General features: G+C 36.0%; 1 non-coding gene across 1 annotated transcript; it reads left to right on the top strand.

Moving 5' to 3' along the window:
• The first annotated feature begins 12,831 nt into the window (after window positions 1–12,831).
• On the top strand, window positions 12,832–12,939 carry LOC117286050. Its single transcript, XR_004517188.1, has one exon. It is a non-coding gene; the product is annotated as a U6 spliceosomal RNA (small nuclear RNA).
• The last annotated feature ends 1,497 nt before the right edge of the window (window positions 12,940–14,436 follow it).

Raw genomic sequence — 14,436 nt, 5'->3', positions numbered from 1 at the left:
TTCTAATAAATTTAGAGCTTAATAACATCTTTTAAAATCTGCTCAGTTATTTCTAATATTGCTATACATTTCACAGTTTAAATGATTGGTTTGGGAATACAATGCATGGTGAATAGATTTCAAGTTCTTTTGCCTACTTTATAAACACAAAAAAATAATTAATTTTGATGTTTTTATCATATTCTAATACCATTATCATATTTTGAGACCACAATCAGACAAATTATTTGATATAACTTGGTGGTCTGTCTCTCTCTCTCTCTCTCTCTCTGTCTCTCTCTCTCTCTGTCTCTCTCTCAAAGTCATTTTTTAAAAAAACATAAGAAAACAACACAAGTAAAACTACTTTATAATGTTCCAATAAAATATACAAGGCAGGAACATAAAGCTCTTTATTTGTTTGATGTGACGTGCACACACTCACACAACTGAAGTAACTACCCTACTCTAACTCTGCCAACTTGTTGGCTTAACCTAACTCTTGAATCTGAAACATGTCCTCATTAAGTAGCTTCCCTTTTCTGCAGAGCTATTTTTTCCTTAGAATTCTATAACTAGACAAAACAACCTATGGTATACACTTTTCCCAGTGAGATCATTTGCATGCTATTTGCAAATGATAAGAATCAGCTACTTATTGTTGTCCAGTCATCAAAACACAGATGCAGTAAAACCAAAGAACCTTCTTTGTTTCTTAGTTGGGGAGGTAGCTGGCATTTGATCCCATGCAGTTTGACGATGTGGAAACATAGCTCTTTTCCACCGAGGTGCTGCCTGAATCCTTTCTGGCTTCTCACCCTTACATTTCAGGTAGTCCACCACAGAAAGAAGACACCAAGAGATGGGAAGAAAAAAGGAATTGATTTCCAGAATTTTTTCAATGCTCTAGAATGACCCTGTTCATATTACACATCAGAGTTAAGAGATGTTCGAAAGTGTTTAGACCATTAAAGCAGGAGCAAGAGCACAGATTTTCCTCACATTTCCAGGATCACTAACATACAGAAATAATTGAAAAATGTATTCTTTTCTTAGAAAAATGTAAAATATACAGCTCTTTGGGGATCAAACCCAGGTCCTTGTGCTCGTGAGGCAGGCAGAGGAACCACTGAGCTAAATCCCCAGCCCCTCACCTACTTTTTAAAGAACAGGGAGATTAAAGATTTGTTCAGCAAGTAAAACAAATATTTTTGAAAGAATATATGCTCAGTTTGGGGGAAAAGAAAGAGAGAGGGGGTGGGAGTCATGATAAAGAAAACGGTTAGAGGAAGGAAGGAGCTGCACAATGACAAAGGTGAAAGGCAGAGACAGCAAAACAAGACAAAGCGGAAAGGGAAAGGAAAAGAAGCAGAATAATCACTAGAGAAGAGAGGCTAGGTTTCCACAAGTTGTGAAGTCTAAATTTCAGCTACAGTTCACTAGGATCCTGAGTTCCAAAATTTTATTATCATTCATTCAATACCTCATTGACTGGACACCATTGTTTAGCAGGTAGGTGCTCTTCCGGCATTAGGGATATGGCAGTGAACAAAACAAATACCTCTCTTACGAAATGTACAGATGACAAGAAAATATCTAGTAGACATTTTCTGTTAATGTAAAAACAAAGCAAGAGGATATTTTGTAACTGAAAAGATATAAACAAGGTCATGCCATGGAATAGAGTTTTAAGAGTTGATCGATAGCCGGTAACTGGAGGTAATACTGGTGTGAACTAGTGTTGTGCCACCCAGCATGATGTGCTTTGGAAAAGAGTCAGTTAATATGCTAATGGACTGGGTGCAGGATAAGAAAAGAGTAAAAAGAGATACTTAAGTGGGACGTTGGGTTGAAGACAAGGTATCTGATGGTGACATTTTCTGAGGTGGGAAAGCATAGTGGGATAGAGGTTTTCTGTTTTGTTTTGTTTTTTAATTTTGTTTGCATATGGTAGGTATTGAAGTGGAAAAATAAAAAGGTTTCTTGGACAGGTTAATTCTGCAAAGTCTACTAGACATCTAAGTGAAGGTGCTGAGTTGGATATAAAAGTCTGGAGTTTTTGTTGAAGGTCTTAATAATTGAAATTGCCCTTTGCATATTTTCTACTACTCAGCTACCTTAACCTGAGGAAAACTTGTGGAGAAAATTCTCTGCACTATCCCATCAGTAAGTAAAACAATCCTAGGCACAAACTCAAAATTAGGATGAAACCAGTCACTGAATTTATGAGATCCTTTGCTCCCGCAGAGAAGAAATACATTCTCTATGGGGAACACTGAGGTATTGAGACCCTGGTCATGCCCTTAATTTCTTGTTTATAAACTACTAATTCAACCAATATAAGAAAATCTGAATAAATTCAGATGATGGGAAATACACTTAATAGGGGATAAATATTTACTGCATTGCTTTACGATTTAGAACACGTCATAAATTACAAAATATGTAGATTTCATTCATATTTGTTATTTTATGTTGATGTACAAAACTAGCATACATTTCTGATTAACTTTTATTATATAAAATATTAGAAGTTTGAGAACAAATTTAACACCACATTTTATTGTGAGAGGGTTCTACACATCACTCATGGAATATTTTAAAACGGTAGCACCTGCTCTGGGAAGGGTCAATTCTATGTGTGATTCAGGTTCGCGGCTTGAGCCCAGTGCTGAATGACTAACTTAAGGTGGAATATTCTCTCTACTCATTGCCTCCGCCGTCAAACAATACCCAGCAAATAAATATTAACATGTTGATAGCAGGTAAGACAGGTATTATTTTATTTCTCTGGTGGAAACACAGCTCTATGAGATTATATTTGAGATAGCCTTTCAATGCTTAAAAAGAAATTTAAATTTTCTTCCCATATAACACTCCTACCTCACTGAGAATCTTCACAGTTAGGACACATGCATGTCTGGCAACTTTAGTACATTGTATAAAAATCTGTATTTTAAAAAAGAAACAGGCAATTTGGGGGCACTACACACGTTGTTAAAAATAAAGAGTTGGGACTAGAGGTTCCATCTGACCCAGCCATCCCTCTGCTGGGTATCTTTCCAAAAGAACTAAAAGAATCATATCACAGTCATGTTTGCACATCCATGTTTATAGCGGCACAGTTTGTAAGAGCTAAAACTTGGAAACAGCCCGTGTGCCCATCAGTTGGAAACTGGATAAAGAAGATGTGGTTTTTCTATAAAATGGAATATTAATCAGCCATAAAGAATGAGAAATTAGATTCATTCATAGGAAAATGGATACATTTTGAAGATATACTCCTAAGTGAAATAAATAAGTCACACATGTGTAAATACCGAATAGTTTCTCTGGTGTGAATAAACTGTAGTAGTACATAAGATCCTAATGAGATTATTGACATTGTGAAATGGGAAGAAAAGATCTAAAGGAGTAGGGAAGGTGGGATGGATAGGGGAAGGGTAATAAGAGAAAAGAAAAAATGTGAGAAAATGATAAGATGGAAACAAAGTGGTTGTAAATGGGGAGGGGAGGAGGGGTGAAGGGAGGGCAGGGATAAGGGGAAAAAATGAGAACCAAGACCTGTCACGTAGAGATATGAGATCCTAACAATGAATGTAACTGTACTGTATCCCTAAAATATACCAATAAACTCAATTAAAAAGAAAAATAATAATTACCTTATGCAAGGGAAAACTTGTTTCAAAATATTTTACATAAAGTTTAATCTTAAGAATTGAGTTAAAAAGTAACAAATTCTAAGAATCTATCTGTTTTTTATTGCTACAACATAATACTGGACACTGGTAATTTATGAAAGAAAGGTTTATTCAATTTATGGTTCCAAAGGCTGAAAGTCCAAGATTCAGTGGTTACATTAAATGTGTACTGAGTCATCACTTGGTAGAAATACGGAAGGGCAATCAGGTATGAGACAAAAAAGGAGCAGGCTCAACTATTTATATAGGATTTACATTATACTAAGTATTACAAATAAACTAGAGATTATTTGAAGTAAATAGGAAGGTGGGCTGGTGGTATAGCTCAGTGGTAGTGTGCTTGCTTAGCAAGCATGAGGCCCTGAATTCAATTCCCAGTACTATCAGGATATATGTAGGTTTTATATTGCACCATTTTAGATAAGAGATAATTAATATGCAAATTGTCTTATCCTTGGGGGATCCTGGAATCAATTCTCCATGAATACCAAGAGACAACTGTACTTGTTTCTCTTCTATAATATTTTCACTTTCCTTTTCACATTAGGTCATATCAGCTACACTTAAGGTGTAGCACTAACCTACATTAATATACCTCATATATAACAACAAATTCAATCTTTGACTCTTGGTTCCTCCAAGAAATATATTGTATTGATATATTTCCCCAATAACTAAATAAAATAAAAAATTTGTCTAGACAGAGTTTACCAGTGTTCAAGACCCCTTTCATAGGAAATGTCAGATGGTTTCCAGCTTCTTTTCAAGTGTCTGTGACACACCAACTACTTGTTTTTAAGGAATACAGTCCCCAATGAGTCATTATTTTTATAGTCAAAAACTATAATTCTCATTAATTTATCTTTTACTCAATACTAGATGATGACTCAAAATGTAAAGCAGATGTAAGGTGTTTAACTAAAATAGCATGATCATACTCAAATGTAGTATGAGAATAAAGTGACAAAAATGTGGTCTCATTTTCCTCATGCATTGATTTGTTCAATAATTCACTTGAATGATTAACTGACAAATATATCTTCATCAAGAAGAAGTAAAACTTCACCAAATTATAGGGATAATAATCACTTTTGAACTAAAAGGGTGTTGAAAGCACACACTATAATCTCTACTTAAACCAGATCTCGGTAAATGATAGAAAGTATAAAAGACATAAAAATAGAATATGACTCAATGGGTGATTGAATGAAAATATATGCGGCAACATTTGAAAACTTGAAGAATGTTGTGGTTTAAATCTAAAATGTTCCCTAAGATTCTGATGTGTGTAAAAGGTGACTGGATTGTGGTACACTATACTCATCCATGAATCCATCCACAGATGAGTAGTGTAGCTAACTATGCTCTTCGGAGATGGGGCCTCGTTGGAAGAGGAATGTCCCGGGCATGTCTCAGGCTCTTCTGTTCTCTGTGCTTCCTGACTGCCATGCAATGGATGAGCAGCTGTCCTCTATTCAGGTCTTTCCACCATGTCCTTTCCACCCAGCCCATGATGGAACAAAACATCTAAAAACTGTGAGCCAAAATATATCTCTTGTCCTTTAAATTGGCTGGTTTCAGTATTTTCTTCCAGTAACAAGAGGTTAAGACAAAGAGAAATTGTATGTGGATTTTTTTTCTGATATCAAATGTGTGTTGTTTTTCAACACCACTAACCACTAATTCTTGGAAACAAATTGATTATTTAGTAACTCAGTTCAATTCTAATGCTAATGATCTGAAAGGGGTACTGAAGGAATCTGACCACCACCATTCTGAGCTCAACAGAAATCACATTAAACCTACCCCACCTTGCTGTGCTTGTGTACCTGCTAGAGATGTATAATCATGGGTTCACAAGGCCCAGTATCCATAACTGAAATCCATAACTTCATCATTACTCAGCCCCATGCTTGACAAGTAACCACACCTCCCTGTGTCTTCTTAAGTCTTGTCCCTAACAGGTAACCAGAACTCCTTTTCACTGAAATGTTCCTCTCTTATTCCCATGACCCTATAAAAGAAAAACCCTACAGCCTATATAAGATTAGCCGATCTGGTCTCTAGTGCCAGACCAGTCCCTCTCAGGTTTGTTCTAAAACATACCTGTCCTGTGAGCTTTTATCTCTGTTTCTTTTCCTTCTTCCGAAGGAGTACAGGCCCCACGAGTTAAGGGCTTGTTCCCACATGACTGTCCCTATGTCAGGCACTAGCTACAAGTGGAGTACCCAGGCTAGTTGTACTTCTGCCCCAATCAACTATATATTCGGGGATTTCCACCATTCTCTCCTCAAGTTTGATAATTCAGTAGAATAACCCACAGTTCTCTGAAAATCACTTATGTTTCCGGTTTATTATAAAGGCAAGGTAAGGGAGTAAAAGCAACCTCTCCAGGCATGTCACCTGCCTAACACATCACTGTGTTGGCCAACCAAGAAGCTTCCCAAGTTGTTTTATTCAGGAGTTTGTACAGCGCATTCTTGTCCTCTCATCTCTCCTGGAGGTCAGGAGACAGATTTGAAAATCCCTACCTTTTAATCATTTATTGATGTTTCTGGGTGACTGGTCCCAATACTAAAGCTACCTGTAAAGTTCCACCCTGGTTGCCTCCAAAGCTTAAATATGTAGTAAAGAGCGGCTTGTTATAAATAAGAAAAGACACTCCTATCAGTAAAAAACAAAAGTCCAAGGTCTTTTGAAGCTCTGTGCCAGGAGCTGAGGATAAAGACCAAATGTATTTTTATTAAAGTAGACCCCTTTATCCCAGTTTCCACTTCTGAGGTTTCTGATACCCACAGCCAATTGTGGTATAAAAAGATTAAATAGAATATTCCAGAAATAAGCAATCCAAAAGTTTAAAGTTGCACAATGTTCTAAGTAGTAAAGTGAAATCTGTTCCATCCATACTAGAACATGAATCATTCCTTTGTTCAGTGATACACTCTGTATATACTACACACCTATTACTCATTTAATAACCGTCTTGGTTATCACTTCAACTGTTGGGTACAATGCTGTCAAAATGCTCACATTATTTAGCTCTTATCTCATCACTTAGAAATTATGTCATCTCGCATCATCACAAAAGAAGATAACTACAATATAATGAGAAACTTTGAAAGAGATCACATTCACCTAACTTTCATTTCAGCAAATTGTTATAATTGCTGTATTTTATTATTGTTAATCTCTTACTGTGTTAAATATACAAAATTCATCATATGTATGTACAAATAGGAAAACACATAGTATTCTATATATAGGGTATTATTTACAGTTTCAGACGAGTCTTATAATGTATCACCTCTGGACAAAGAAAAACTACCAAAAATATAATAGACTAAAAACTTAATATTTTGATTTACAAAATCTTCTTATAAAATGATAATAAAATGTAAACACACCCAAGAGATAATGAGGTAAAGAACTCACAATTCATCAGTGAGGAAACACAGATGTCAAAAGATTTCAAATTTACACTAAGCAAAAAAATGAAATTAAAACCACACAATCCTAAATTTTGCTCTATTTAATTTAGAAATGAGCAAATATAGGTGAGAATGATGCTTTATAACTGGAGCTGAGGTTAAGATGAAAAGAACATGCTCTTTTACTGCTGATCTAAATGTTACAACCAGACTTGAAAGCCAACTGGCAAGTATGGAGAGGGTTAAAGTGCTCAGACCCTTTGGCCTAGGAGTTTTTGCTGCAACAATTCCCAGGAGTTAATATAAATGTACTAAAAATTTAAATATGAAGATTTCTCATAATGCTAAGAAAAGTTCAAAGAAGGCAAAAAGAAATAACCTCATGGTTTAACACTATAAATTAATCAAGTAAGTATTTTTGACCACCGACAATATGCCAGGCACATATTGGCTGGGGATTTGTGCTGACCAAAGCAGACAAGGAGCCCACGCGGCAGGAGGGCCAGCACAAGCGCTGAATGAGTGATGACAGTCTCTACTGTCAAGGTTCCTTTGTGCCTTCCTGTGCAGATCTAGGGGAAAGGCCAGGGCAAAGAAGGGGGCTGCGCAAAAGTCCTGAGCCCCAGGAGTAAACTGGATTTTCTGAGCTTTTGCAAAGACAGAGAAGCAGGAGGAGAAGGAATAGAAGGAAAAAGAAGGAGGGGTTCAAGAGAAGAAAAAAAGAAAAGCCCATGGGCTAAGAATATTGTTGCACCAACTCCACAATACGAGGATAGCTAAACAATACACAAATGCTGTAAAACACTACGTGGCTTTAGAAATTATATGTGTGCACAAAGAGTTTTCAGTAATATGAGAAATACTTATGATCTTAGGCAACAAAGCAGGCATAAGATTTTACGAATTTACAATTTTATTATTCTTTCACTACTATGGAAAAACTTCATAGAAGACGCAATGGGGGAAAACCCTCGGTGTTAAGAATAATTTCTCTTAAAAGGGCATAGTAGGATTTTTCTTTCTTTTCCTTTCATTCTCTTTTTTGACAGCATTGTATTCTTTTCAAATACTCTATAAAGAGAACATACTAAATTAATAAACTGGGAATGTTTAAAACTGGAGAATAAAGAAAATATGTCCAATGAATATTTCACTCTGCTGACCAAAAAAATCAACTGCAAGCTTTACACGTTAGCATTCCTTCACGTAGGCTGCAGAGATTTTTCATTACCCTGCGCTAGCACGGCACGATTTTAATGTTTCTAATGCATGCTTTTTAATTTTTGCTGTCTTGTTAATACATTTTACTGAAGTGACACTGATAGAGAGCCCTGAACAAGTCATCCAAGCAGACTTCACACTCTTGTCTACTATTCTACTTTCAACCATCCTATTTCTACCCCCACTAAATTTAATACCCTGAAATATGAGAGAATTTGAGTGCCAGCTTTGCTCAGATGATGGAAGATCTTGACAGCAACTCCATCCCCTTATAAAAACTCCCAGTCAGCATGAAACCTACTTAGTATAATACACACCACAGCATGAACTATTTTTGCAGGTGAGTTGTCCTGTGGGTAGCCCACACATAAATTAGGAGGACAGGCCAAAGCAAGAAGAGAGACTTCAATAAGAGGAGGGAGAAATGGAGCTTAGCTTCAAATCCCCACTGCTGGAAGGTTGTGGGCCTGTTGAGACTGACAATTCATTATAATTTATTAGTGAGAGTAGTTTTCCTTAAAGCAGCAGGAGCATTGGAACCTGACATATTACTTTTAAAAACTCAATAGAAGCCGATAAGGTTTTCAAAGGACATGAAATATATGGAAGACCAGAAAGGGAGGCAAGGTTTATGGCCTGTCAACCAAATTTAGATTTTCTTGTATTGGACAGGATTTTCCAAATGTTATTGGAAATTTAGTGGATGAAGAGTGAAATTATAAACTACTGGAAGCCCTCCCCTAACTTGTGGTTGGTATTCAGAGTTTCTAGCATTATTTGTAAAATAGTCGGCAAGGATTAATAACTCATATCATTATTAATGTGAGTGGTCCTAATACTATTTCAACTCCCAATTTTAATGAAGGTTACCCCTTTATGCTTTAATATCTCGGATATCCAACAAGTCTTCAAAAAGGCATTTTCAAAAGTGTACCCCAAGTCTGGATGGCATTTTGGAGAAAAATTAACACTAAAAAGATTCTATGATCAAATAAGTTTAGAAAACTACTGATACCTAATAGATTCTCAATATGCATTACAATATTAAGGGCTTTGAGAAATTTGGAACTAAAGAAAATAATTTACCTATATTTAAACCACAGTGACCTCTAAATATTTTTATACAAAGTGTCTTTGAACACAATGTCCCCAGAGACATTCAAAGCAAATTGACAGGGTAAGTTTTGCTTCCCTACCTGAATTAAGATCAATAAAAAAATTCTAAACTGTGAATGGCACAAATATTAAGTGCCGGTTAAAAAAAAAAAACTGGCACATGATTATTTGGTAGGATTTATTTCCCAACCAAAGATTCCACAGTCCTAGTGGCTTCAAACATGATTGAGAGCTCAATAGAGGATAGAGGATTGTTTAACCCTAGGCTTCCCTTCTCATAACAGCTGTCTCTCTTTCCCTTCCATAGCATCATCCGATATAAAATTGTATTCTAACCTAACATAGCAGATGCATGACATCCAACATGTGTCTCCTTGATAAGAAACGTCTAATATTTAATCAATGAGACCAGAAACTAAATCATTTTATTTCTGAATTGCAGAGTTACTACAAAATGTGCACTCAAATAAGGACATAATAACATATTTAATATCAGGAAAGACAATATCATGTTTGTATTAGTTATGCTAGCTAATATCAGTCTGATTTAGCCTACATTATATATGAGATTTCACTAAGTTTAACCCAGGATTCCCTAATCTTATTAATTAAGTTAAAAATGTAGCTAAAGTGATATACAGCAGAAACAGAAATTTAATATAAGGATGAACATCATTCGTAATATAAGAAAATCAGTTTGTGAATGAAGTTCATTTTCCTCATTGAGTTTATTGGTACATTTTAGGTATGTAGTACAGTTACATTCATTATTGGGATCTTGTATCTTTACATGACAGGTCTTGGTTCTCATTTTTTCCCCTTCTCCCTGCCCTCCCATAGTACAGTTATTCATTATTGGGATCTTGTATCTTTACATGACAGGTCTTGGTTCTCATTTTTTCCCCTTCTCCCTGCCCTCCCTTCACCTCTCCTCCACCCCTTTACAAACACTTCATTTCCATTTTTTCATTTTCTTGTATTTTTTCCTTTTCTCTTATTAGCTTTCCCCTACCCTTCCAGCTTTCCCTACACCTTCAGCCCCTTTCTTCCTATTCACATTGTCCATTATATCATTAGGATCTTGTGTACTATTATAGTTTATTCACACCAGAGAAACTATTCAGTATTTACACATGTGTGACTTACTTATTTCTCTTAGGAGTATATCCTCAAAATGTATCCATTTTCCTATGAATGAATCTACTTTCTCATTCTTTATGGCTGAGTAGTATTTCATTTTATAGAAAAACCACATCTTCTTTATCCAGTTTTCAACTGATGGGCAGATGGGCTGTTTCCAAGTTTTAGCTATTACAAACTGTGCTGCTATAAACATAGGTGCGCATATATCTCTGTGACATGATTCTTTTAATTCTTTTGGAAAGATACACAGCAGAGGGATGGCTGGGTCAAATGGAACCTCTAGTTCCAGCTTTTTGAGGTATCTCCATATTGCTTTCCATAGTGGTTGCACCAGTCTGCACTCCCACCAATAATGAAGAAGGGTTCCTTTCTTCACACAGCCCTGACAACATTTGTTATTGTTTGATTTCTTGATAGCAGCCATTCTTTGTGGAAAGAAACCTGCTATGAAGCTCACTTTCAAAGTACTTAAGGTGTTCTTAATATGTGGATGTAGTACATGGAGATTGTATACAGTTAAGAAACATATAACTATATAGATGGAGTGGAGGAAAACAAACAAAAGCACTCAGTTATGTTGTTCTTATTCTAATTACAAATGCTGGTTAGAAAAGTGTAGCTTTCTTTAGTTTGCTGCTTATTGGGCTTATGCTTAGCACATCAATATAATTCCCAAGATGCTTGGCTCCTTGAAGTTTTTAGTAGACCCAAAGACTTGTTCTTAAGTCTCAATGTACATTCTAAGCCAAGCATAATACATTAAGCAAACATAATATTAGAATGTGTTTTAAGATATAACTATCTCCAATAACAAAAGGAGAATATTACAAATGGTCTGAATCACCAGACCATTTGACAGTCTCACTCAATAAGACAGAGAACTAAGGGCCCAAAGAAGACGAACAAATGCCTCGATTTTATGCATGGCAGGAGTGTCAAGCATGATCTACTGCTCGATCGTCCATCCACAAGTTGACTAGGGGTCACCAGTGTAACTGACTTGGAAAAGGGAGGCCTCAAACCAGAAAAATAGCAATGACCATGATGAACAGGAAAAAAATATGAATACTCTGTTGCAGAAGTAATTATTGACAAAAAGTAACAGTTCGATCTTACAGGGAAAGAAGTTAAAGGAAAAAGGAAGCTAAGAGAAATAGTTTAGTATGAGCTTTTGCATGGAACTGTCTGAGTTCAAAGCCTAACCCAGCCCATGGTGGCCATGGGCAAATCAGCTAATATTCAATTAATTAGGACCTTAAGGGTAATTAACTAATAGAATTATACAGATGAAGTCATACATATAAACAGATGAGAGTATGACATGTGGTCAATATTCAATAAATTCTCATTATTAAGAGAATACATTCTTTCTTTAGGCATCATCTATGAAAAAGGGTGCAGTCTCTGTAATGTAAGGACAAATAAAGAAGTTTGCAAAGATATAAAGGTAAATTCAAAAAAGGAAGAAATCAATAGCCTTTTAAAGTAAATTTGTGAATTAAGAGTAGGACGAGTCTTTTCTATTACCAACTTTATTTTGTCTGCCTATGGAATTTAGTAGCTCCTCAAGCAGTGTGATAGTATCCCAAAATTGGGTGAATGGACACTTACTCTAATGGTTGTAAAAGAAATTTACCTAATGTAAATAAAGTATTTGTAAATAGGGAAGGGAGGAGGGGGTGAAGGGAGGGCAGGGGTAAGGGGAAAAAATGAGAACCAAGACCAGACCTGTCGTGTAAAGATACAAGATCCCAATGATAAATGTAACTGTACTGTATAACTAAAATGTACCAATAAACTCAATGAGAAAAAAAAAAAAGAAATTTACCTAATAGGTAGTAGCTTAGTGCTGTGCTCTACTCTAAAATTTCATGACTAATCAACATCTCTGCATATCAATATCCACAAAACACTTCTAATAAACACATACAGATTCCTCATGAGACAAAGAACAAAGGATGTACTATTGGCTTGAAGTTTTTACCTGATTGCAGTAACAAACACAACACACACACACACACACACACACACACACACACAGCCTAGTGCTCAAACATGATGAAAATTTGTTTTCCATATGTCAGCCCAAGTGTAAACACACAGAGCTGCTTTGCTTGCTTCTTCACCCATTGCTCTGACATCTGTAGAACATCTTCTGTCTCATAGATTGATAGAGTCCCTAGAACTCTTGTACAACTTTGAAATAAGAGTTGCAACAAGACTTTTCAAGAACCCAAAATCTTGTGCTCTCTTGAAGAGCACATATATGAAAACTGGAAGGCTACCAAGAAAGATTAACATGGCCCCTGTGCAAGAAAGATGTGAAAATTCTTGAAGCATTCCATCTTCATGATGAGTTTTGGTGTTCTTCTACATAGTATTGTGACTGTATTAAGCAACACTGTATATTTCAAAATGCTAGAAGAAAGGATTTTCAATGTTTTCATCACAAAAATGATGGTTGAAGAGATAGTTATTCATAGACTAATTTGAATTGAGTACAATGTGTATATTTATATTGAAATATTACAATGCCCAAAAAATATATAAACTATCATGTCAATTAAAAATGGTTCAAGCTTTCTTAACAGAGTCAAAATATTGGCCATTCCACAAACACTATCCTACAAGGCAAACACAGTTTATATCTCCCCTACCCTACAATGACATTTCTATCCATTTATGAGTATTCAAAGTTAGAAGCAATATGACCAAGATTATCATGAAAATGAAAAATTTCAAAAATGTCTGAGTGGTTAGCTTTTTGGTACATCATTGAAACCTGAGGCTTCAGACTCCCCCTGCAGTTGGAGGAATCTTCTCAAATTCCAAGGGTGCCTAGGCTCTCTCATTGTCATCTTTGTGGAGACATCTACCACTCATGATCTGAGAATGGGGAAGCACCAGCCTTCTCCCAAAGACTCTAATGGACAAAATCATCTCTGCAGCTGTAACCAGCTGCACACTTGACATAAGACATGTGACAGCTGGGAAGACTAAGTAGCCAAAATAATGCATTTGAGTTTTGTTGCAAGAGGTACCTCTCCATCAAGAGGGATTATGAAACAGGGGCCTATGTCATGGCCAGAGCCAAGGGGAAGCCTAATATGGAAGTCCTATTGGTCCACAAACTGTTGCATAGGTTCCCCAAATTCTTCTCAGAACACCCAGGGTGTCTTATAAGTGAGATTCTGCTATGATCTGTATTGACTGTCCTTGAAATCCCAGCTCAAAGTGTTACACACATTCTGGCAAAGGATGCAAAGGGAAGCAGGTGTGTTCTCAGTTCAAAAGCAGGCCAATGGCCTAGATGGTTATTACCCAGGATTAAGATCAACTACATTACCTCTTTTTACTCTGATACACTTGAATATTTACTATCCTGTATCATTTCAACCAGACTGTATTCATGTATCCACCCCATATATTTTAAATGCCCAAGAAAACAACAAAGGCATGCTTTAAAATTTCCATAGTAGGTAGTACAGCTTAAGTCCATTTATGAGAACTAAGTCATTAATTTCATGTGGATTGTCCTAGATCTTCATAGGGGCAGGTTTTTGATGTAATGTAAGTGTGTCACTTAATTTTACACAGATGTGAAATGGGAGGCTATTACCAGTACATGAATAGTACACTTCATTTTAACCCAAGAATTGCTAGTGTTAGTCAATATGATTTGGATCATTTTTATTACCTAAAGAAATGACAGAAAATATACCAGACATATAACTGTTCCTTACATAAAAATTACACTGAAAAAAGTTGAGGTAACCATGTTCCATTTTTTTGTTGAGACTAAACATCATTAAAATTTGTCCTGATATCCTTTAGGAGAAGGGGATTAA

The sequence above is a fragment of the Fukomys damarensis genome, unplaced genomic scaffold (assembly GCF_012274545.1).
Source record: "Fukomys damarensis isolate Sample0158 unplaced genomic scaffold, DMR_v1.0_HiC HiC_scaffold_14, whole genome shotgun sequence".
Lineage (NCBI taxonomy): Eukaryota > Metazoa > Chordata > Mammalia > Rodentia > Bathyergidae > Fukomys > Fukomys damarensis.
This window is presented reverse-complemented; position numbering and strand designations above follow the sequence as displayed.